The following is a 25,531-nucleotide window of genomic DNA, read 5'->3' as shown; positions in this document are numbered from 1 at the left end:
TGGATTCCCCAGAAAGCTCATATATGAACATGAAGCTGCCTTATATCATCACGCCAAACCATTGGTCCAACCAGCCCAGTACTCTCTACTGAAACAGCAGCTCTCCTGGGTCTCAGGCAGAGGTCTTTCCCATCACTTGCTGTCCAATTCCTTTTAGGTGGTGTTACCAGTAATTAGGCAGATTGCTCAGTGAATATGCATATCTGAGGTCATGAGTAGGGTCCAATAACGAATAATCTTCCACCTTGTTAGGTCATGATTTTTCCCTCTCCAGAAAGAGACATTGTGTGTCTTGGAATTTCCATGATTCCTGTTGCTGCTTCCCTGCGGTCTGTGTCTGAGTTGCCATTTAGGGCTGGGGACATGATATTGTTCCCGTCTCCATTCAGATGAGTGCTACCCAGCAAGCATTATGGAGAGTTTCTTTCTGGTGAGGAGGTGGTGGTATTGCTAATATAGCACTATCAATGCAGTCTGGTGCACCCAGCTGAAATCCTGGGTCAGATCCCAGGCCAGAGTGTTTGTGACTTAGATTAGCTTCAGCTGCTGTCAGTGACCTGCATCCTTTGAAGATGAAAGATGTGGGTCTTGAGAATTGCTGGGGTCGCATACCTATAAAGCCTGCCATGTTTTAGTCATTTGCCAAGATTATCTAGAAGACTATTCTGTCCACGTTTCAGAACCTAATGTAAATTCTGTGTACCTCTTCTCCGGTAAGATAAAGTAACATGACCTTAAAAACCTCCAGTAAGAACAGAAAGCACAAGATGTCACCAGCACACACACCTGGCTTTGTTCATTTCAAGCAACCAGAGGAAGGAAAGTATTAATTAACTAGGGAAGCACTAATTATCCTTGGAAGTTAAACTTTAAATATAAGAAGTCTAGTTTTCCTCAATGAGCTGCAATTCTTGCAAGAAATCCTGGACTCTGTGACTGTTGATGTGACCCAGCACTCTTTATGTTCCTAAACAAGAGGGCGTAGTCAAGATCATGTAGCACAGACTCGTGAGGTCTTAGTACAGGGTTCTCAGCTTTGGGTCCCCCGATATTTTTGGACTACAACTCCCAGTAGCCCCAGCCTTAATGTTTAAAAGGTCCTGGTTGTGCTTGCTTTGTATGCTTAAAACACATCCCTGGTCTGTGGGGCTCTAGGAACAACAATGCAGAAATGAGCAGACCGTTCAAAATTATAGTTTGACCACTGTATTCTAGTTGATCCTTATAAGTATTTAACTATTTAAAGGATCCTCCTGGGTGTAATTTAAGGCATGGGAACATAAGAACAGCCCTGCTGGATCAGGCCCAAGAATGCCTATCTAGTCCAGCATCCTGTTTCACACCCACCAGATGCCTCTGGGGAGCCCACAAGCAAGAGGTAAAGGCACGCCCTCTCTCCTTCTGTTGCTCCCCATCCCCTGCAACTGGTATTCAGAGGCATCTTGCCTCTGAAGCTGGAGGTCATCTTGTCACTGAATCTAATAGGGAGGAGAATACAAAAATAACAAACCTAACTATACACCAACACAGGGTTTCTTAACCTTGGGGCCCCAGATGTTGTTAGACTACAACTCCCAGAATCCCCAGCCACAAAGGCCATGTCTGGGGATTCTGGGAGTTGTAATCCAACAACATCTGGGGCCCAACATTAAAAAACCCTGCACTAACACATTTCCTATCTCAACCCCACCCTGGCATAGATTTCAGATCTGCTGGCTGCCACAGAGTGCTCTAAAATCCTACTTTCCTCGTGCTCTTCAGGAATAAGTCAGAGGTCTGAGGCTGGTGTGCTTTAGGCCAGGGATTCTCAACGTTGGGGCCCCAGATGTTATTGGACTTCAGCTCCCATAATCCCCAACCAAAGGCCACTGGGGCTGGGGATTATGGGATTTGAAGTCCAATAACATCTGGAGACCCAACGTTGAGAATCCTTGCTTTAGGCCAGGGAGCCTCAATGCTGGGCCCCCAGATGTTCTTGGACTTCAACTCCCATAATCCCCAGGCCCAGTGGCCTTTGGCTGGGGATTATGGGACCTGAAGTCCAAGAACATCTGGGGGCCCAACGTTGAGGATCCCTGCTAGGCAACGTCTCATCTTGTGTCCCTCCCTCTGCTCAGACCTCTGAGAGTCTCTGCGTCTTATTCCACCAAGTGAAATCGTGGAGGGCAAGGAACATTCCTTTCCCCATTCCTGCATCCCAGCAGTGAAAGGCTCTCCTCAAGGAACTCTGCCTGACTGTTTCCCCGAGCTTATTCCACCATCAAGGCAGTCCTTTATTTTTAAAAGCTTTTGCCATCAGCCGAGCAAAATAACGCTTGACTGTCGGCCGCTGCGGTGATCACCAGGGCGCACTCCTTCTTCTTTTGCTGCTGCTGCAAACCTTTAATAGAGCTTTACTGCTGTGGATTGGATTCCTGGTTTATAGTTTTTGGATGCATGCTGTGTTTTGGTGAAACTTGCAAATTACCTTGGGTGCCTTCAGGCAGGGGGTCCCATTCATATCAATTAATAATAGAAACACTGGAGGCAAACTTTGGCTGTATGCCAAAACCTCAGATGGCCAATCCATAGGGCGGTTCACACAGTAAGCATGAGGTAGGGGAAGCCTCCGGCCCCCACCCTAATGGGCTTGCCTATTGCATGGTCAATGGAAAATAAGGCCATAGGAAGGAGCCTCCTGGTTGTGAGCTAAGCCCCAGCTGGGTAGAAGGAGGTAGAAAGTAGAAGGGAGGAGAGCTGGTCTTCTGGTAGCAAGCATGACTTGTCCCCTTAGCTAAGCAGGGTCCGCCCTGTTTGCATATGAAGGGGAAACTAGAAGTGTGTGAGCACTGTCAGATAGTCCCCTCAGGGGATAATGGAGCCGCTCTGGGAAGAGCATCTAGATTCCCAGTTCCCTCCCTGGCAGCATCTCCAAGATAGGGCTGAGTCAGACTCCTGCCTGCAACCTTGGAGAAGCCACTGCCAGTCTGTGAAGACAATACTGAGCTAGATATACCAATGGTCTGACTCGGTATATGGCAGCTTCCTATGCTCCTAGCGGTTTTTTTCTCCTCCTTGATTCAGAAGCTGGGGAATCGGGGCAGTGCCTGCTGGTCCTACCCAGCTGGGGTTTTATCTCACCATCAAGCTCCCAGCCTCCTCCAGTCTTGTTCCTCAAAGACAGATGATCCAAAAACGGGAGTGTGCACTGCGCCCGAGTTCGGTGAGGGGGCTTCTCTTCCCCTAATGTCGACCATGTGGACTGCTCTCATGTTTCACCCCCATCTCTCACCGGCCTCCTCCAGTTCCCAGAAGCAGGTCATGCTTCATATCTCCCTGTGCAACAAACCATACAGCTAAATGGGGCAGAGAGAGAACTCCCCATCCGTGCTGTCTTTGATGCATCTTCTGACCACCTTCTTGAATGATCAAGGAGCTGTGCAGGGTTCATGAATCATGGTTTGCTCATGACGGCTCGGCCACTATACCCAGAGGCAGCCCTCTACAGCTGGGAGCACCACAACAGTGCGAAACCCCCAGAGGTCCTCTGGCAGCTTCAAGGCTCTGTGGAGTCCAGCAGGGGCAGCAAAGGACTTTAGCAAGCAGTGGGCCATGTGCAGGGAGAGGCTAGCCCTGGGGAGCAAATGGGAAAGGGCGGGTTTCACAGCTGAGCGGGCCCTGCCGCTTGCCCCCTACACCCAGGTAAATGGCAAACTCTACAGCCCAACCCCTCTCAGCGCATGGGGAGGGACCAATGGGAGGCTGCCATCCATGTTGGAAATTCTCTGTGGTGAGAGAATCCCTTTCTCATTATAGCAGAGTGCACAGAGGCACAACACACAGCGGATTTAGTTAGGCATGCGTGTATGCTGAGAGTAAAGTAACTTGGAGCCAATTCATAGTTTCAAATCAATATAAAAGGCATTTATTAAGGAACTCCATTCTAGATAGGAAAGTGAGGAGTTAGGATCTCTAATCTATCTATCTGGATGCAGATGGATTCTGCATCCTCTCTGCACATATGGTGCAGGGAGAGGAACTTGCCATGTTGCAAGGTAGTTGGGCAGGTAGCAAGAGAGAAAAGAAGGAAGGAAGTTGAATCCCCTAAGATTAGCAATCTACACTTCAAAGGGATAGCATCAGAGCAGTGGAGAAGTGATGACAAATGTCTTGACCCTCTAGCCCTCTGACTTACTAGTCTGTCCTCCACTGTCTGAGACAAGAGACAGCGCAAAGTCCTTTAACTTTCCAACAATCCAGACTCATGCTGCACTGGGGCAATGAACAGGGACGCACCCACACAAGAAGGTCACAGCGCTGAGGGGGCGCTCCAGATTGCTCGGTCTCTGGCACTCTCGCGCCACAAGGACAATGGCTAGCTTTGCATCGTTCGCGGAGGAAGGGGTTTCCAGCAGGAGGCGCATTGTCACAAATTGCTCCAGCGCAATGCAAGCTCCTGGCTCCCTGGAACGAACATACATAACGTCCCTTCACTAGTGCAAACGTTTGCACGAATGCCAGTGTGAGTATGGATGCCCGCCACCCAGAGGGGCCCTTACCCCAGGGCTTTGGGGCCAAAGTCCATGGCCTCCACACTCACAGGGGTGGGGGGCAAATCCTCTGGAGTGGTGTGCTGTTCGCAGCTGTTCCGGGCGGCCAAGTGTGATTGTGACCTGTGCTGGGTGCTTTAGAGACAGATGCAGGAGTGGGGAGAGAAAGATGTGGGATGGGAAGATGTGAAGGGGCGTGTTGAAATATTTCTGCTCGTGCCTGTTTGCAACATTATATCTGTTTTATATTCTTACATTCTTGTGAGTTCCTTTGCTGTTTGTGCTCTCAAGACCCCACGTGTTGAAAATATTATGTATGTGTAGGGGGTTGATGCTTAGCTTGCAGCCGGGGGTGGGTGGGGGTGGGTGGGCACCAAAGCCCTTGAGGTCCAGGCTCCCAAATTACCTAGGGGCACCTCTGCAGCCACCCTCAGGCTGGAAGAGGCTTGAAAACTAAACTGGAACCTTGAAGGAGCCTGCAAGTGAACTGGCCAGCCACGCACGGGGGGGGGGGGCGGCAAAACCGGGGCCACCTCCCGCCCCTGCCCCAGCTCTGCATCTGCCAGGATGTGGCCGCTGTGCATCCTGCACCAGTTGCAGCTTCCAAATGCTTTTCAAGGGCAGCCTGACAACAGACGATGAGGCCGACATCCAAATGAAGGGTTGCCGTGGCATGAATGACAGTTTCAGGGCCTGGGCTGACGGAGAGGGTCACCCCCCTTCTGACGGAGTTCTTCCACATGTGATAGATTGCCATAAAACCCTCTCCTTTCCCACTGACTCCAGGAACTCCAATGCAGATAAAATGGCTTTAAGTTAAAGGTTGTCAGATAGGAGTAATAAAAACACTTGACAAATACTAATGCTAGCCAAAACACTACATTTCCCTTTGATCTGACTTTATTTCACTTTCATAGAATCACTCCACTTCCGATCCATGTAGAATGGTGAATTACTCCTAGGATTGCTCTCCGTTCTGTGGATTTGGGGGCTGGAAAATGACTGGAACTGATAGTCCATGTAAGTTGCTTTCAGCAAAGGAATTCTGAAGCCGGGGGCGGTTTGCAGGGGGGGGGGGAGGAAAACACAGATGTGGGTAGTGGTAGCCTGTCAGAGAACAGTGCCGTGGCTAGACCATCAGACTAGGGTTGGGGAAAGCCTAGGTTCCGATCTCTGCACAGACGTGAAACTCACTGGGTAAACTTGGTCTAGTCACTATCTCCGCCTAACATCCCTCACAGGGTTGGTGTGAAGTTGGAAGGGTATAGAAAGGAGAGCTGGTCTTGTGGTAGGGAGCATGACTTGTTCACTTTGCTAAGCAGGATCCACCCTGGTTTGCATTTGAATGAGTGACTTCCTGTGCAAGCACTGGAAGATATTTCCCTGAGGGGACGGGTTCTCTCTGGGAAGAGCATCTGCATACTTGCGTGCAGAAGGCTCCATTCCCAGAGCAGAAGGTTCCAAGTTCCCTCCCTGGCAGCATCTCCAAGATAGGCCTGAGAGCGATTTCTGCCTGCAACCTTGGAAAAGCTGCTGCCAGTCTGTGAAGACAATACTGAGCTAGATAGACCAATGGTCTGACTCAGTATATGGCAGTTTCCTATGTTCCTATGTTCAAAGGCAGGGGCCCAAAGAGGAGAGAGAGGAGAGCTGGTCTTGTGGTAGCAAGCATGACTTGTCCCCATAGCTAAGCAGGGTCCGCCCTGGTTGCATCTGAATGGGAGACTTGATGTGTGAGCACTGCAAGATATTCCCCTCAGGGGATGAAGCCGCTCTGGGAAGAGCAGAAGGCTTCATGTTCCCTCCCTGGCTTCTCCAAGATAGGGCTGAGAGAGATTCCTGCCTGCAACCTTGGAGAAGCTGCTGCCAATCTGTGAAGAAAATACTGAGCTAGATAGACCAATGGTCTGACTCAGTATATGGTAGCTTCCTATGTTCCAATGCCGAAAGGCATCATCTCATACTGTGTGGGAAGAGGCAATGGTAATGCCCTCCTGTATTCAACCACAGGGTTCTGTGGGTGCCAGGAGTCAAGATCGACTTGATGGCACCCTTTACCTTTTACCTTTAGAGGAAGCCTACATTCAAAGTGATCCCAGGCCTCTGAAGCCAGGCTGCTGGGTGAACTAAACAGGAAGACCTATAAAGCCTTCCTGTGTGGGGAAGCCCCTTGCCTGAGCAAGAGTCATGGGAAGCTGCCATATACTGAGTCAGACCCTTGGCCCATCCAGCTCAATAGTGTCTTCACAGACTGGCAGCGGCTTCTCAGGCAAGTGTCTCTCAGCTCTACCTGGAGAGGCTGCCAAGGATTGAACCTGGCTCTTACAGCAGATGCTCCCCCGTTGAGCTGCAGCCCCATCCGTCGTCCCCTGACTCCTGGTTCCTCTTGATCCCTATGGCTCAGACCATGCTGGCACCCATCAGGTTGCAGTCAGTAAGGTTTTTGGAAGGAGCCTAGTGGCAGAGCGGCAGCCCTGAAATGCTGCTTCTGATTCGGGTCGTCTGTGAGTGCAGGGTCAGAAATGCAGAAGCAGAAGAAGAAGCGAGAGTGTGCAATGGAGGAATTCCTCCCGGCCAGTCTCTGCCAGATGGTGTGGAAGGCTTGGGAGGCAACTGGCAGATGGCGTCAGTAGCCGGGGCAAGGCCGAGCTGCTTGGCGTTCGGACAGGGCGCTTGGGGGAAGCGGCCTCCGAAATTAATCCTTTGCACAGGGATTTACGCTGGGCAGGCGAAACATTGGCCACTTCGGGAAATTCTGGGGGGACCGAGGAAAGCATCGTGCCAAGGATGGCAAAGCCTCCAGCCTCAGCTAGAGCAGGGCTCCTGCGGTGCACATTCATGCTTGGCATGCTCAATGCTGTGGCCAGCACTGTGGCTTTGACGCGGGTGGTTGTGCAAAATCTGCCTGTGCTATTTGAACGCCGACCAGTTCCACTTGTGCTTTAGTTCCTTCAAGGCTGTTAGTTACTCACTACACTTACCTTTAACAATTAACGTTTTTAAAAACCTAAAAAAAAACAAAACAACCAGTCATGGCCTTCCTCCAGTGTCCTCTGGGCAGTGGGCCTGATTCCCCCAGTGAAGTAGGTTAGGATGAGAGAGCATGTCTGATCCAAGGTCTCGGCCCAGCACCAGTTGCAAACCTGAGGCAGACCAACCAGGCAACACCGAACTATCCTCAGATGAAGAGTCGCAGCCCAAGGAAGCAGCAGAGGTCAGCTCCCGGACCACCATGACTAAGACCCCTGGAAGGTCCCTCAGAGGATGGAAATGGAAGGTGCCTCACCAACCCTCCCGCCAGAACCCTTGGAACCAGCAGAACCCATCCCTGTGCAGAACCCAGAGACAGAGCCTGAGGATGAGGCCCTCTGCATGGCACCACAAGAAGTGGCCAGGCTGGAGGCACCTCGGACGTGGCCCCCAAGCTCTCAAGGCTCCAGCAGATCCCCCCACCCAAGTCTCCAGTCAGAGAAGCAAGGTAAACTCAGGGAGGCCCTCCAGGCCAAAGGAAGAAGTGTGCGCCTGGCAGTCAGACGCCTGCCCGATGATGGGGCTACTCGGGAGGAGAAGTAAGCAGCCAACCCCAGGCTACTTGGGAGTCAGGCTTGGCTTGCTACAGGAAAGAGTGCAGCTCTCGGGACCTTTATAAGCAGATTCCCGGGCCAGAATTGGTGCTGGAGACAATAGTTCTTCCTGAGCAGCAGCCTGCACTTAGCTGTTCTTAGTCCAGCCCCACCTCAGTACTGTGCAGCATGAATGTGCATTTCTGAACTTTGGAAGGCCTCTAGAGCCCTTGGCAACCTCTGGCTTGATAATCAAGTCATTTCCCCGCTGTGCCATTAGGTGGCTAGGAGCTTCACCAGTGGTCAAGCAATATCACACAACTAGTTCTGGCTTTTTAAAATAAGAAAGAAAGAAAGAAAGAAAGAAAGAAAGAAAGAAAGAAAGAAAGAAAGAAAGAAAGAAAGGGGTGCGGGGAGAGGCCAGTTTTGTCCCGCTGCTGCCTAGAGGCACCCTTGCTGGTCTACACTGGTTAATTAAGTTTGCATATTAGTAAAAAATAAGGGTTCTGAAGGGGGACACACTTTATTTTTGGTTTATATATGCAAGTGTAGTTGGCATCATTACAGAAGAGGCATTCCCTTCTGTGTAAGAGAGTGGGGAGGCATTCTTTCATGCACAGAAGGGAATGCCTCTTTTGAAATTATGCACACAGGTGTTGTAGTAAGCGTAAGCTAAAGACAAAGAAAGCATGTTTGTTCAAAGCTCCTCTTTTAAGACGGTGATTGCCACCTGTGCTGCGCTGTGCTGAAAACATTTTTTTTAACCAGCCTGGTTCATCAGGGTACTCGTTTAGTCAATCAACTGTTATTTTGATTGACTGCTCTAGCAGTTAATGGATTGAATGATGGAGCTCTTCTTTCATAGGACTTTCTCACCAGCAACTTCAAATTCTCCTCTAGAATACTGCATGTCCAGGGACATAAACTTACCCAACCTTGAGGACTCAAAGAAATCCAGCCCTCTCATGGCAATGACTTGTCGTTACTATGGATTAGTTTCCCCGGGTGTCATGATAATAAGGGATGGCACCACCTAATGGTGCAGTGGGGAAATGACTTGACTAGCAAGCCAGAGGTTGCCGGTTTGAATCCCCGCTGGTATGTTTCCCAGACGATAGGAAACACGTATATCGGGCAGCAGCGATACAGGAAGATGCAGAAAGGCATCATTTCATACTGCGCGGGAGGAGGCAATGGCAAACCCCTCCTGTATTCTACCAAAGTCAGCCACAGGGCTCTGTGGGCGCCAGGAGTCGACACCGACTCGACAGCACACTTTACTTTACTTTACCATTCAAGAGTCAGCCAATTCCATCCATTCAAGAGTCGGTCAATTGTTTGTGTGGCAAATTGCACGACACAATGTAGGCAGCAGCATTCGGAAGGCCATGGTGTTTACAAGCTCCTCCGCTCTCGCAAGACAGTAATGGTATATAATAGACACAATTTAATGCTGGTTTAACAAAAAATCACTTCAAACTGTCACATTGTTATTTAGTTCTTGTCTCACCAAGATGTTTTGTTTCCTCCTTGCTATTTTAAGTGGGCAGCTGTTGGCTCTACCTACTTTTAACATAAACTCATAGACACCACGGATGCTTTCTTATGTAGGTAGGTACCATATTTACCCAAACAGAATACCACTCTGAATTTAAGTTGACCCACTTTAAAAAATATGGATTAAATATGGTTTCACTATGTACTCACTAGGAAGTGGACCTTAAATTTGACGACTCTCCAGTGTCTAACACTGAAGAACTAAGGAAATAATCTGTGCTTGGATTCAGGTAAATACGATGCCCTTTATTGCTGAAAGTGCCTTATAAAGAGTACGAAGCATTTATGCCATGAAGGGGTTCTCAGACATGGGTCCCTAGAGGTCTTGGGACTACAACTTCCATCATTCCCAGCAACAATGGCCTTGCTGAGACCTTGAAGCCTGGGAGGGAGGGAGGGAGCTGGGTCCTCTGGGATGACAGGTGGCTACTGCTTGTTGAGTGGCATCCCTTAAATGGGCCTTTACCTTCAGTGGCGCAGCGGGGAAATGCTTGACTAACAAGCAGAAGGTTGCCAGTTCGAATCCCCGCTGGTACTATATTGGGCAGCAGTGATATAGAAAGATGCTGAAAGGCATCATCTCATACTGCGTGGGAGGAGGCAATGGTCAACCCCTCCTGTATTCTACCAGAGACAACCACAGGGCTCTGTGGGCACCAGCGTCAACACCGACTTGACGGCATGCTTTACCTTACAGCCAGTGCTTGAGGGCCGTGCCCTGGACTGGGCAGGGGGTACTACTGAGGAACTCTTCCTTGGAGCTTGCTGTGGGGATGTGTGAGGGTAGATGAATTCTTGAACCCCCTGCTCACTGAGCCAAGAGCCCCCTTTTAAAAGTGGTGATTCCCTTTATTTAACAAGGGGAGAGCAACTGGCCCTCTCCAACCCCAGCACCACATCCCTCCAGTGGCTGTCGCTGGTGTCTAGCTTACGTCTCCCTTTAGATTGTGAGCCCTTTGGGGACAGGGATTCATCATATATATATAGATATATATATATAAAATTTATTTCTCTGCGTTAACCGCTTTGGGGGCTTGGGTAGGGTTGAAGAGCGGTCTATAAATATTTGCCGTAAGAGTCGCTCCTAAGGTGTGGCTGGTTATGTGCCTGAGTGGAGGCCTGTGAGCAGAGGCGAGGGCTCGTGCATCTCTTGCTGGGGCTCCAGTGTATTTGCATGCGGGGAGTGCATGAGTGTGGAGCGGGAGATGAGAGGCACAGAGTGCTGTTCATGCAGGCATCCTCAGTCAGCAGCTGCTTGGCTGTGGAGGAGATCAATGGGCTTAAACTGTTGGGGGAGCACGGCTGGGGTGCTTTGGGCAGGGGGTAGCAGTCTGCTTGCCATGGTGCGTGGGCACTGCAGGGGAGCATGACATGGAGACTGTTCCCAGGCAGAGTGCAGCCGAAGATGTTGGGGCTGGGGAGCCATGGAGTAGAGTCGGAATGTTAGAGCGTCTGTGTGGGGCGTCCGCTCTAGGCACAGGGGTCTATGGTGGACACTTGGGTTAAGGCATGTGGCATGCAGGTCACCAGGCTAGGTGAGAGGTATGGGTTCCCACGATCCCTGGACCTTGACTGGGAGCATCCTGGGTGTTGGGAATTCTCTCTGGTAAGAGATACCCTTCTTTTACAGCAGAGTGCACAGAGGCAAAACACAGCAGAGTCTGCCCAGGCATGCATGTCTGCTAAGAGTCAAAAGAAACTTGGAGCCAGATCATAGTCTCAGATCAATACAAGGAGTCTTTATTGGAGAACTCCATTCTAGATAGGAAAGTGGAGAGATAGTATCTCTAATCTAGCTAGCTAGCTGGATGCAGACAGATGCAGTCTGCATTGCTGTGCACACATGGTGCAGAGAGAGGCAAGTGTGTGTGAACTTAGGGAGAAGAGAGAGGAAGAGAGGCAGGCAGGAAGGATGTCCCTGAGAGTAGCAATCTACATATCAAAAGGATAGTGTCAGAGCAGTAGAGAGGAGGAATGACCAATGTCTTGACCCCTCTAGCCCTCTGACTCACTAGTCTGTCCCCCTCTGCCACCCTGCTTCAAATCCTAAATAACTGGTGCTGGCAGGCAAGACTTTATAGAGGCTTCGCCCCACAGGTGTGCCAGAAACCTCTTCTCTGCTTTTCCAGCCTTCCTTAAGAACCACATGTGGCTCACAGAAAGCTGTGCTTTCGCCACCCTCATTAAGAGCAACGGAAGTCAGCATTTTCCTGGTGCCTGCTTTATATTCCTGTTTATGTAACTCTTATCAAGCATATCAGCTGCTTGCATCTGAAAAGTAAAGTTTGGGAGTTCAATGCTTAGCAAGGATATGTCAGCAAATGTAACAAGGTATCCTGGGTGTGAACTACACTTCACAGGTACTGCAAAGCTGGGGGCATGGATTCGAATAGCGAGTGTCATCCATTATAATCAACACCGCCCACGTGTGCCAAACTGCAATAGTAAGGCATGGTGCTACCCAATTAAAATTACTGGGCTGTATTTCCATACACAAAACGGCATACTAGGGGGAGTAGAATGAAGGGTCGGTTTGCTTCGTATGAAGTGTCCGGCTCTTGCGAATAGCCATGCATGAATGCATTGTCTGTGAGCAGATGCAATGATGTAGAACTTGTTGTCAATCAAGGCCTGCACGGTGGGAGCTGGAGGGCTGAGTCAATATGACAGACCGGTTGCATGACGTTATCCAGCCATTGCTGACGGACAATTGCTCAGTCCAGTCGTTAGCTGACAGAGGCGGAGCAACTCAGCAGTGAATGAGGAAGTCCTGGTTAAACTCCTCTCTACCATGGACTCCATGGGTGGTCTTATGCCACTCCCACTCAGACTCAGTCTTCGCTTCCCCATGATGTGACTATTATACTGCTTTCCAACAAGAAGTAGTTTACATAGTAAAAGGAATGAAAAAAGGGAAACATTCCCTGACCCCAAAGGGCTCACTCTGCTCCTAGAGAGGTGCATAAGCAGCTGCCATATACTGAGTCAGACCACTGGTCTATGTAGCTCAGTATTGTCTACCCAGACTGACAGCGGCTTCTCCAAGGTTGCAGGCAGGAATTTCTCTCAGCCCTATCTTGGAGATGCTGCCAGGGAGGGAACTGGGAACCTTCTGATGCTCTTCCCAGAGCGGCTCCATCCCCTAAGGGGGGGAAGATCTGACAGTGCTCACACTTCTAGTCTCCCATTCATATGCAACCAGGGCAGACCCTGCTTAGCTAAGGGGGCAAGTCATGCTTGCTACCCCAAGACCAGCTCTCCTTGCCAGACCAGCTCTCTTTAGCGTTGCACAGGCATTCTGTTCCGCATTCCAGGCTCACCATTGTGGCACAAAATTACAGAAGGCTATTTGCAAGAGGGAGGAGGAGAACTAAGCCTGGAGGAGAGAAGAGTAAGGGGAGGCCCATAAGGCATCTTCAATGATCTGAAGGGCTGCACCATAGAAGAAGGAGCTGACTTGCTCTCGGTTGCTCCCAGTGGTGGGACTAGAGCCAGTGGGTTGAAAGTAGGGATGTGCACAGAACCGTGCACGCCATGGGCGCATGCGTATGGGCGCATGTGTGCCCGGCACTTCAGGCCACTTCCGGCCACTTGATGAGGGCAACGGGGTGGCAGGGAGCTTTGCTCCCACCCCAAAGGTTTTTGGAAATAAACGACGCCAGCGGGGAAAATGCGGCGGGAGGGGTAGGTGCATCCTTCCCCCTCCCTTAAAGTGCCAAGCCCGAGGCCTTCAAACTGAACTGGCCCCGGTATTCGAACAGGTTCAGAGGCCTCTAAAATGGCCTCCGAACCAGTTTGTGCACATCTCTAGTTGAAAGCTGCTCCTTGGAGCAGATTCAGGCTCGGCATTAGGAAGGATTTCCTAACTGTAAGAGCCATGCAACAGTCTGCCTTGTGCGGCGGTAGGCTCTCCCTCAGCGGAGGTTTTCGGATGGAAGTTGGGCAGGGATGCTGCCAGGAATGCTGTGGCAACTTCCTGCACTGAGCAGGAAGTTGGACCTCCAAGGTGTCTTCCAACTCTACCATTCTGTGATTCTAAGGCTGCCTTGTTCCTTCTGGGAAGGGGTTTTTTTTTTTGCCCCTTCCTGCCTCTGCTGTGGTTTTCAATGATGTTGTCATATAGGATGAAGGAGCTTCTTTGAAACTTCTGTGGTTTGCTATCCAGGACTGGTGTATAGGCCTTTTTTGGTTTTGAATAAGCAAAGTATTTTGAATCGTGTGTTTTTTCAAGTATTTTGAATTTTTCCTTGTATTGTCAAAGCTCCATGCTCTAACAAAGTTGACTCAGCTTGACTTGAATATTTTCATAGGTGCATTTCTAGCTGTTGCAGATTGAAGGTATATAATCCCAAGTAAAAGAAGTATGCCTAAATTTCACTGAATCAGTGAGTCTAAAATTTTTTACCTTTGTGTATTAAAGTGGCATGTGAGTGCCCCTTTAGTCAAGGCAAGTAACCAAAAAAAGGTTCTGCCATTACAAGTCTCGAAATTGCATTGCTTATAAATATGACATTTGTTGAGTGAATAAATTGAAAATTGGCAGGCGTGATCTACCAGACAAGGTCTAAAAATGTGCTTAATTTCAAAGTGATCTGATAGAAATTGCCTTAAGTGGTGCAGCGGGGAAATGCTTGACTAACAAGCAGAAGGCTGATGGTTCGAATCCCCACTGGTATTATATTGGGCAGCAGTGATATAGGAAGATGCTGAAAGGCATCATCTTATCCAACAAAATTACATCTTCCCCGAGTTGCTATTTGTCTTCCAGGGGGGAAACATACAGGTATCTATGGCTGGATGACCAATTACTAATCTCCCACAAAATGTGTCGTTTGATCCTATCCCTTTAAGAGTGCTTAGGTTTCTCTCAGTTGTGCCCAAGATGTCTCTTCCCGGGTTGGGAGACTCGAAGCCAGTGTTATCTTAAAGCACGGCTTGAGATTTATTAATAGAGGATGGAGAAAGGACATGATCATTTTCCCTATCATAACCACCTGGCATGGAGCCATTAAAAAAAAAACACCAACAAGAAATTCCGACACTTTCTCCATTCTTTATTGCCTGGCAAATGCTGTCAAGGGAAGGTCATCTGATTCCTCACCCATCAATACAGGAAGATGATAAATGTGTCACATCACATTTTGTGCTGCTGTCTTCACCCTTGGAAAAAAAATGCTTTCTGTCGATGTACATTGATTTTCTTTTAGAATCGCAAAGCGACTGAAACTGGGAAAGTGCCACTTCCTAATGTAATCAGGGGAACAGAGGATGGCTCAGAGATGCCCATGTGTGTTAATTACTTACAATTCACTTGGACTGGCACATTGAATCCACGTCACGCTGGGTCATGGCTCTGGCGTGGAGTATATATGTCTGTTGTCCATTATGGCAGGGGTTCTCAAACTTGGGTTCCCACATGTTGCTGAATGTCAACTCCCATAATCCCCAGTCACAATGGTCTTTGTGGCTAGGGATTATGGGAAGTGGAATTCAACCTCTAGGGATCTGGGGATCCAAGTTTGAGAACCTCTAGAGTATGGTGTGCAACTTGCCCTAACTGGTGATGATGGTATTATGGTATGTAATCAGTTAGGCTGATTATGGCGTGCAAACTGCCCTAACAGCTGCTGAATCAAGAATCCTCACTGAAAAAAACTTGACTGAAGATTTGATACCAGGCAGAGGCCATGGTTCCTACTGTGCAGTGGGGGTCCTTTAAAAGAAATGGAGCCCTCACACACACCCATGCCATTTTGGAAGGTGTGCATGGAGGGAGCACTAGGAAATGTTATCCTTCCCAGTGCTTTCTCCATGGAGCTCTACAGAGAAAGCTCTGAGAAGGACTATGCTTCCTAGCATTCTGTGTATGCCCTCCAAGATGGCAGTGGAGCTGAACAGGTCTCTGTTTCTCTTCGAGCTGCTCCTGCAACTCTGGCAAAAGTGCAGCCCAGCATGGAGGTCAGCCCAGTGGGAAATCACTCTCATATCAAAGGCTATTTAAGAACATAACAGCAGCCCTGCTGGATCAGGCCCAAGGAGGCCCATCTAGTCCAGCATCCTGTTTCGCACAGTGGCCCACCAGATGCCACTGGAAGCCACAGGCAGGAGTTGCAGAGCATGCCCTCCCCTGCAACTGGTACTCAGAGGCATCCTGCTTTTGTGGCTGGAGGTGGCCTTTAGCCCTCTGGCTAGTAGCCGATGATAGACCTCTCCTCCATAAAGTCATCCAAACCCCTCTTAAAGCCATCCAGCTTGTTGGCTGCCACCACATCTCATGGCAGAGAATTCCACAAGTTGATTATGCGTTGTGTGAAAAAGTACTTCTGTTTGTCGGTCCTAAATTTCCTGGCAATCAATTTCATGGGATGGCCCCGAGTTCTAGTGTTATGTGAGAGGGAGAAGAATTTCTCTCTCTCCACTTTCTCCACACCATGCATGATTTTATAGACCTCTATCATGTCTCCCCTGTTTGCCATAGTGGCCCCCCACTTGAAAAATAGGGGAGATGGTTGACATGGCATCATTCTGAGGGAGCTTCTGGGCAGGTAGTGGCAATCCTCCATTATGAACTTAACACCACAACCAGGCTGTTAAATAACAGTAGCATTACATAATCATAAACTTAAGACTCAGAGCGGGAGAGGGTTCCCCACCCACTGCTGAGCTTCCATTGCAAAGCCCCACCCATCCCCACTCCACCCCTTGCTGCTTTGGGTGTCTGATGGCACCTCAGTTGCTATCCCTTCTTATGATGCTGCCTATGCACACTTGTGTTTTTCTTTTAAGCATTTTTTTTTTTTGCCACTTTGGAAGAAAGCTTGTGCTACAGACACCGTCCTGAAATCGCCTGCCATGCACCATCTTTGTATAGGTACTTGTCACAAAAAGCAGTGACTGGAGAGATGTTAGCCCCATTTCTTCCCCAAAGTGGCAGGACTGGGTGTTGGAGGCTGCTGTCTAACAAAGGGCTGGAGAGACAAGGCTCTGGATTCTGATGATCCACACTCCAACGGCACAGAAACCCCTTTGGAATGTCCAGCTCAGGTGCCTGAACATCTCTGAACCACCTCTCAGGTACAGGCATAGGGCCGTCTTTCTGTGCCCCGAGTGCACGGGCCTCTCTGAATGACTGACAGCTGTACCCCGGCAGAAAGCTCTTTGATCCCAGGTGCAGCTACTTTTCGTGGCAAATGACCTTCTGACCCAGGATGCAGCAGACTGGAAACTCTGCACAGCTCCACTAAAAGTATGGCATGCAGGCTTTAAACATGAATTAAATATGAGAATGAATTCCACTGCTCTGCATGTGTCATTCAGAGAGTAGAATCCAGTGTTCGGTCTCTTCTCAGTCTCACAGTTTCATCGAACAAAGAGATGTGTGATTTTTAATATCCCAGGGCATGGTACAAATGGTCAGAGCAGGAGGTTTCTGGGGAGCCTTGGAGCAGCAGAGGGGATGTTTAGCGCATCATGTGCTGCAAATGTTCAGGCTTCCGGCTCCGTTGAGACGAAGAAACATACAACAGGGAGGTCAGGGGAAAGCAGCATTGTGGGCTGGGATGCCCTTAAGACCACCATGCAGGGGTGTAGCTGTAATTGAGCAGATGGTTCCAAGAACTTGGGCCCCCAGCTCCACCCCTCCCTATTTTCTTCATTATCTCCCTCACTCTGAGGGGCTGCTGGGGAGAGGGGTGAACCTGGGCCCCCTCTTCCCTAGCTACACCCCTGCCACCATGCAAAGGCTCCTTAGGAACATCGGCAGCTGCCATAGACTGAGTCAGACCATTGGTCTATCTAGCTCAGTATTGTCTACACAGACTGGCAGCGGCTTCTCTAAGGTTGCAGGCAGGAATCTCTCCCAGCCCTATCTTGGAGAAGCCAGGAAGGAAACTTGGAACCTTCTGCTCCTCCCAGAGCGGCTTCATCCCCTGAGGGGAACCTCTTCCAGTGCTCACACATCAGGTCTCCCATTCACATGCAACCAGGGCGGACTCTGCTTAGCTAAAGGGACAAGTCAGGCTTGCGACCACAGGACCAGCTCTCCTCTCTGAGCTTGGAACAAGCTCAGGGCAGTTCCTGTTCTGGGCAGCATTTTGTAATGTGGAGAAGGGCTCTGTCATTTTTCCTCTGGATGTATGAAAGAGAATCTTGCATGCAGGGTCTGCTCTGCCGAGGTGCAAAGTCAATGTGTCAGGGCCATGCCAGGACCAGCCGGGGCTTTATCTGGAAACATCCTGCTCCGGTAATGTTCTGGTCAATGGCTGCTTGTTGTGATGGTTCAGAGGCAGGATGCCTCCGAATACCAATCGCAAGGGAGTGAAGGTGGGAGAGGGCTCTTTGCCTACATGTCCCTCTTCTGGGCTTCCCGGAGGCATTTAGTTGGCCACTGGGAACAGGATCCTGGGCTCTACGGACCCACATTGGTTTGATCCAGCCGTGATCTTGGATGTGATGCAGCTGCCCCCAAAGTGGATGTAATCTTGGGGTGCATTAACCGAGGCATGGTGGCCCTTGAGCCTGGGACTTTCTGCAGGCAAAGCAGATGCTCTGCCCCTGAGCAATGGGCCCTCCTCTGCTCCTGGGCAGTGCCAGCTGTGGGGCAGGCCCCTCCCGGTCTTGTTGCCCATGTGCTCGCAGCATGGCTAGGATGAAGGGGAGCCTGGAAGGGGCCAAGAAAGTGAACGAAGCATATACTGTGCTCCGTGTTTTCCTACATGCCCGGGCCCTGGCATTTGTTAATTCAGAGGTCCTGGACATACCTTGTCTGCCCAGAAAGGCCAGTCTTTGTCTTTGTTTGCGGCTGTGATGGCTGGGCAGTGCCGCCTGGCTCATGTGTAGCAAGAGGTAAGCACAGCATGCAGGAGCAAAGGAGCAGCAGCTGGAGAAAGGCACTTGGTTGGAGCGGAAAAACCTGGTTTCAAGAGCCTGCCCTAATCCTTGCTTTGGGTAGAGTGATGCCTTGCAGCCAGGGCCGGACTGGGGCACTGAGAGGGCGGTGGAATGTATGTGGGGAGAGCGCCGGGTTTTGAGCAGAATAATGGGTGATTAAGGGTGAGATTCAGGGCACAGGGGTGCCCCGCAGGTGGGGCACACCGGGAATATGCCCTGTTGCCCCTTGGGCCAGTCTGAGCCTGCATGCCGCTGGCATCGGGGAGCAGAGGGCAAGCTGTGAATTGGCAAGCATCAATGATCACGCAATGGCCCCAATGCAAATCAACCCCCTGCATTTATAATTCCATCAGCAAAATGTGTTTTCAACCCAGATCGAGAGCAATCCTTTGCTTTCCCTGTGTCTTGTACCGGAGGAATGGGAACAACTACGGAAAAAGAGAAGTTGTAGCTGAAAAGAACACAGTGCCCTGCAGCACCTTACAGGTTAACTGTTGCATAGGGACAGACGGTCTCTGCTCCATGAACCGGCCTAATCGGTCTTTTAAAGTTCTTTGATGTAGCAGTTTAAATGGTCACCAGCACATAAAGCTGGGTCAGTTCACAGAACTGTTTGAATCTAGGTTGAATGTGGGTGACCGATATTGGTGTGATTGTGTGAACTCATGCCAAGACAGGCATCTCAGATTCATCTCGGGCCATAAACCACCTGGACGTGGATTCTCACAATCGCACTAATGTCAGTAACCCACATTCAATCTCAATTCAAATGGGTGTGTGAACCAGGCCACTGGGTTTCCATTTAAGCTGCTCTTCGGCCAAATCTCCCAACTGCTTGTTTGAACCTCAAACAAGAGCAGATTGTTGATTCTGTAGAGGAGCTTTCAAAACCAGAATTCTACAAAAGCAGAAAAGTGAGCACAGAATGTCCATGTGCATCCTTCTGGATTGTGGTCCAAATAGATGTCCTAGTATCTTCCTTCCATCAATGACATTCCTGTCTAACACTCCTAGACTTTACACAGTCAAGGACATTGCAATGCCCTGCCTTGTTGCATTTGTCTGTTTGCAGAACGGACATGCCTCATTGCTCAATCAGAAAGTCCCTTAACATTGCTTTGTGAAGGACTGTCATTTGATCCTGCTTTGAAATGCATTTAATCTTCCCCTCCCCCTATTAATGTGCTTTTCCTGACCCTAACCCTAATTCTCCTCAAGGATTAATCAACCTCCTGTGCTGGCTACACAAGACAGGGAATGCAATCAGGCCTGGAATCACCATTTTATCAGCGCAATCCATACATTCTGTTTTCCAAATTCTTCAATATTTTATGTTCAGCTGCAAAGCCAATGGCAGTGAGTTGTTCTCCAAAAAGATAATGACTGTGCAGATAAGATAATACATTTATTATTTGCTGAAATGTGGTGCTAACTAACCCTCTAGGCAAGGCAAGCTTGATAAGCAGACTCTGGATGTACAGTTACAAACCGCAACGCTCTTGGACGCTATGCAAAAACTGTGGTGCTAACCTTAATCTTGAATGGGCAATATTGCTCTCTGCTTCCCATTGCTTCAAATAGTAGGAAGGAAGTCTCAAGAGACAGCCTCTTAAAGGGTCAGTTTTCTGGGAAGGAGGGAGAGCATACTGGAGATTTTATTTCTAACATGTTTGTCCCAACATAGGAATACAGGAAGCTGCCATATACTGAGTCAGACCATTGGTCTATCTAGCTCAGTATCTAGCTCAGAAGAGCCTAGTTGCTCTTCCCAGATCGGCTCCATCCCCTGAGGGGAATCTCTTCCATTGCTCACACTTCTAGTCTCCCTTTCATATGCAACCAGGGCAGACCCTGCTTGGCTAAGAGGACAAGCCATGCTTGCGACCACAAGACCAGCTCTCCTCCCATTCATTTATTTTACAAACAAACTGAGAAGGTGGGGAGAACAGGCAAGCCCATGGGGCCAACGTTGGGGCATTCTTAGGGGATAGCAACTGTCCCTCTCCAACCCCAGCACAATATCCCTCCATTGTTGCTGGTATCTGTCATATATTTCTTTTTAGATTGTGAGTCCCTTGGGGACAAGGGACTATCTTATTTATGTATTATTTATTTTTCTGTTGGGGAGTGGTATAGAAATATTTGTAGTAGCGCTGCTGCTGCTGCTGCCCATGGCCCTCTGAGAGGCTCACTGCTGATGCCTGAAACCACCACTGTGTCCTTGACCTTCCAGTGGTGGTGGTGGAAGAGCAACTCTCTCGGAGCTCAGCCAAGTAAGAGGAGGACATGAAGGGCAGTTTGCCAAGGACCCCCTGAAAGCTAAAGCCAGCCCTTCAGAAGCAACTCTAAAAGGGCATCAGTCCTTCCCTCTCAAGCAAACTGCATGTCCTTCAACCAGCCCAGGGTAGTTTATGATTTGTTTAGCTCCTGCCTCTCCAGTGCCGTGCTGCTCAGAGCAGGTCATAAAAATAACAGATCACAATCAAACATAAAGACCTGGTTCACGCAGTCATTTGAATCTAGGTTTAATGTGGGTTCTCAACATTCGTGTGATGGTGTGAACCCAGGCCAAGGGGGTCTGTGGCCCCAGATGTATCTGAGATTCCTGCCTTGGCATGATGGGTTCACACAGTCGTGCTAATGTCGGTATAATGCACATTAAACTCAGGTTCGAACAATTGTGTGAACCAGGCCATTGACTGAAATTACCATGTTTGGGGCTATGCTGTTCTCTCAGCAGGGGTGTAGTTATAGTTGAACAAGGTGGGGGACAAATCTCCCCGGGCCTCTGAGGGAGGGGGGCCCACCAGCTTGCTCCCCACCATGACATTTTCCCTTTTTTGTCCTATGGCCACTCCAAACTTGCTGTGCCTCTGTCTTTCAGGAACAAATAAAACAGATTTTTGAACCCGACCAACTAACTAACACATGTTCATATGTTGCTTATGTACCAGTTTATGATGATGTTCTGTCACTTTGAAATATCTAAGATATTTGCAAAATATCATCGTAATAATACAGATTTAGAAAATGCATTGTTAATATGACCGCATAAATTGCTTGACAAGGGAAATGTGCTAAAACAGGTGGGGGGCAGGATCACACTTTCGCTTCTTTAAATGTCACATGAATTTAAAGGTCCTTCACAGAGATATGCATGCAACTAGGGAGAGAAATTTGTTTTTAATATCCATAAAAAACTGCATTTTATTTCAAACATGTCATAACACATATAATGAAAGAGATCCATAACAATTTATTTGCTGTCCAAAATATTTGTATCAAATAACACAGTTGACTGCCAGTTCACAGATCACATATTCTTTGTTTTATAATCCTGCAGGCCAACTTCCCCTTTCAGAGCTGAAAATATCACACCTTCTTGTATTATTTATTATTATTATTTTACACAGACAGACAGGTGTTATTGACTGGTTTGTTTATCCAGACATCGAGTCCTTCCCAAGGACCTGGGATGCCAGAATTTTATTGTCAATGTTGTTGCTGTTATAGATATCGTCGCAGAATATAGGCTGTTCCCAATAAAGCTGCTTTTTGTAATTGGCTGATGGTGATTTCTGTGGCCCCATGGTGTTGAGATGCTCGTCAAGGTCTTTTGGAACTGCACCCAGGGCACCAATGACCACTGGGATTATTTTGGTCTTTTTCTGCCACAGCCTTTCAATTTCAATTTGTAGATCTTTGTATTTGGTGATTTTTTCTATTTCTTTTTCTTCTATTCTGCTATCCCCTGGTATTGCTATGTCGATTATTTTGACTTGTTTTTCTTTCTTCTCGACCACAGTTATATCTGGTGTATTGTGTGGCAGATGTTTGTCAGTTTGTAGTCGGAAGTCCCATAATATTTTTACATCTTCATTTTCTTCAACTTTTTCAATTTTATGGTCCCACCAATTTTTGGCTACAGGTAGCTTGTATTTTTTGCAGATGTTCCAGTGTATCATCCCTGCTACTTTGTCATGCCTTTGTTTGTAGTCAGTCTGTGCGATCTTTTTACAACAGCTGATTAGATGGTCCACAGTTTCATCTGCTTCTTTACAAAGTCGGCACTTGCTGTTTGTGGTTGATTTTTCAACTTTTGCTCTTATTGCATTTGTTCTTACTGCCTGTTCTTGTGCAGCCAGTATTAAACCCTCTGTTTTTTTCTTCAATTATTATTTCTTGTTTACACAGTCAGACAGGTGTTACTGACTGGTTTGTTTTATCCAGACATTGAGTCCTTCCCAAGGACCTGGGATGGCTGAATTTTATTGTCAATGGTTATAGATATCGTCGCAGAATATAGGCTGTTCCCAGTAAAGCTGCTTTTTGTAATTGGCTGATGGTGATTTCTGTGGCCCCTATGGTGTTGAGGTGCTCTTCAAGGTCTTTTGGAACTGCACCCAGGGTGCCAATTACCACTGGGATTATTTTGGTCTTCTTCTGCCACAGCCTTTCAATTATTATTATTATTCAATTATTATTATTATTGTTGTTGTTGTTGTTGTTGTTAATTCGATTTCTATACCGCCCTTCCAAAAATGGCTCAGGGCGGTTTACAAAGAGAAATAACAAACAAATAAAATGGTTTCCTGTCCCCAAAGGGCTCACATTATAAAAAGAAACATAAGACACACACCAGCAACAGTCACTGGAAGTACTGTGCTGGGGGTGGATAGGTCCAGTTACTCTCCCCCTGCTAAATAAAGAGAATCACCACGGTAAAAGGTGCCTCTTTGCCCAGTTAGCAGGGCAAAGTAGTAAAGTCTTTACTCCTCCTCGTAATAAAGTCTGAGTCGGCTGTGCAGAGTGACTGGAAAAAAGCAGGCCTGCTAGGGCAGATGCTGGAGAGATAAGAGGAAAGTATCCCAGGTTGGCAGGAAAATATTGGATTTTAAAAAAGAATTCTCCAAACCAAGTGGAGATGGGGACTGCACATGGTGGCTGAGGATGGTGGGAGTTTTAGTCCAACCACATCTGGGTGCCCAAGGTTGAGAACCGCTGCTCTGGGTGCAGTGTGCACTACACCATGGCATGACTTTGTGTTGCCAAAGAGCCCAAGCCCTATTGGGTGCCACAAGATGTAGCAATGGCCAGTAAGTAACTTGGTGGGCTTTAAAGGGGGTGGTTAGGCAGTAGAGGTGTGCGCACAAATTGATTTTTGCGATGCAATTCGGTTTGGGCTTCCCAAAGACATCTGGTGGGCCATGGTGGGAAACAGGATGTGGCCTAGCAGGGCTCTTTTGCTTCCCAGCGCCAGCCGTTGCTTTCCTTTGTCAAAAAGATCCTAGCAAAGCCACAGCATAAATCCATCGCTCAAAACCTCTGCCCCATTTGAGCTCTCTCCGGGTGTTCATTATCTGTTTGAAAAGCTTTCTGTTTCTTTTGCCTACAGATTCCTTCCTCCCCAGCCAGGAGCCTTAGATTATGACTAGTTTCCTGCTACCGAGCGGCAATGCTAAACAGTTAAGTAAAACGTTGTTGCCACATAATTGTAGGTGCTGAGTGCTGAATGCCAAAGCAGGGCCAGCTAGCCCGGAGCCTGCCCGCCCCCTGCCTTTCTCCAGCCTCTCGTCATAATAGGTTATTCATAGATAATCCTCTTTGAGTTTGGAGGTTTGCATACAATGGTCTGGGGGCTGTTATTAATCGCCATGCATCCGATGAGTGGAATTAAAGATGGACTGGGGGGGAGGGATGGCTTTCCTTCCCTCCCGCCATGCACAACCCGCAGTGCTGTAGCAGTGATCACTTACAGGGGTTTAGAAATTGCTACACTTTTCTTCATCATTTTGCTTTTTCATTTCCTTGAAGCATAAGATGGAAATCACTGTAGGAGTTACAGGATATGCTACGGAAAACATTACCACTGGGATTATGAATCATCAAGGGGTAAAGAGGGAGATGGGCTGATAGTCCTCCTGAGGCCGAGCTTTCTGATAGATAATGACCCTTCAGCCCCACAGAGCTGGAAGGGAGGGTCTTTCCATGGGTACCCCCTGCAATTCAAGAGAATGGCTTCTAGAAGGGAGCAGATAACAACTATCCAATGGGAAACAGACTATAATTGCTAGCTATACCCCATAGCCTTTGCCTCCCTCAGTTGTCAAGAATTGTCTTCCAGCCTCTTAATTAATTTGCTTAACTTTACTGGCATGAAGGCATGCTTTGTGGCTTGGAGGAGGACTCACACAGACCCTGGGTCTCTCTACAGTGTAAACTCAAACTGGTTTAAGCTCCATCCCCTCTTTCCAGGGAACTCTGGGAATCTTCACTCTTTGGAGAAGCAGGGGAAGAGGCAGGCCCGGGTGGCACGACCCCAACCCTGAGCAGTAGCCGGGAGTCTGAACCTGAAGAGGGAAGCGCTGGAGGCGTGTCAGAGTCCCCTGTGGCAAGGAACTCCATGGGGTGACTGGCTGCATGGCAGCAGCTTCTGGGTTTCCAAGCCCTGTGCTGGTCATGCCCTGTGAGACCTCTTATTGATTCCCCTGCAGGCAGGAAGAGTATAAGAGGCTTCCTCTCTGAAGCTCCCCTTGCTTCAGTAACCCTTCTCAGTGTCTCTTTGGTCTGCTTGGTTTAGCCCTTGGCTTGTCATGGACTTCTGATTACCTGCTTGATCTTCTGGCTCCTGACAACTTACTTGGATTGACCACTGGCTCTTTCCTGACTCTTGGCTCCTGCCTAAACCCTCTGGCTGCTGTTCGTCTACCTGGCTTGATCCCTGGTGAGTCTCTGGCTCTCTCAGTCCCAGCTTTGGACTTGGCTCCCCTAGTGACCGCTGCCCACAGCCCAGCCTCCTGACAAGGAGCCAGTCCCAAGCCATTCTGCCAGGCTGTAGCCGAAGCCTATCAACTGGGAGCCCCAGAACGGGAGACCCTGGAACTGGGATGTGCACGAGCTGGTTCGGCATCTCCTTTGGGAAGTGCTGAACCGGCTCAGTGTTTGAACCAGCTCAATGAGGTTCATTGTAGCCTATGATGCCGTGCAGAGGAT

Source organism: Hemicordylus capensis, chromosome 10, assembly GCF_027244095.1.
Source record: "Hemicordylus capensis ecotype Gifberg chromosome 10, rHemCap1.1.pri, whole genome shotgun sequence".
Classification (NCBI taxonomy): Eukaryota; Metazoa; Chordata; class Lepidosauria; order Squamata; family Cordylidae; genus Hemicordylus; species Hemicordylus capensis.
The sequence above is the reverse complement of the archived record's forward strand: the minus strand, read 5'-3'. Positions refer to the sequence as shown.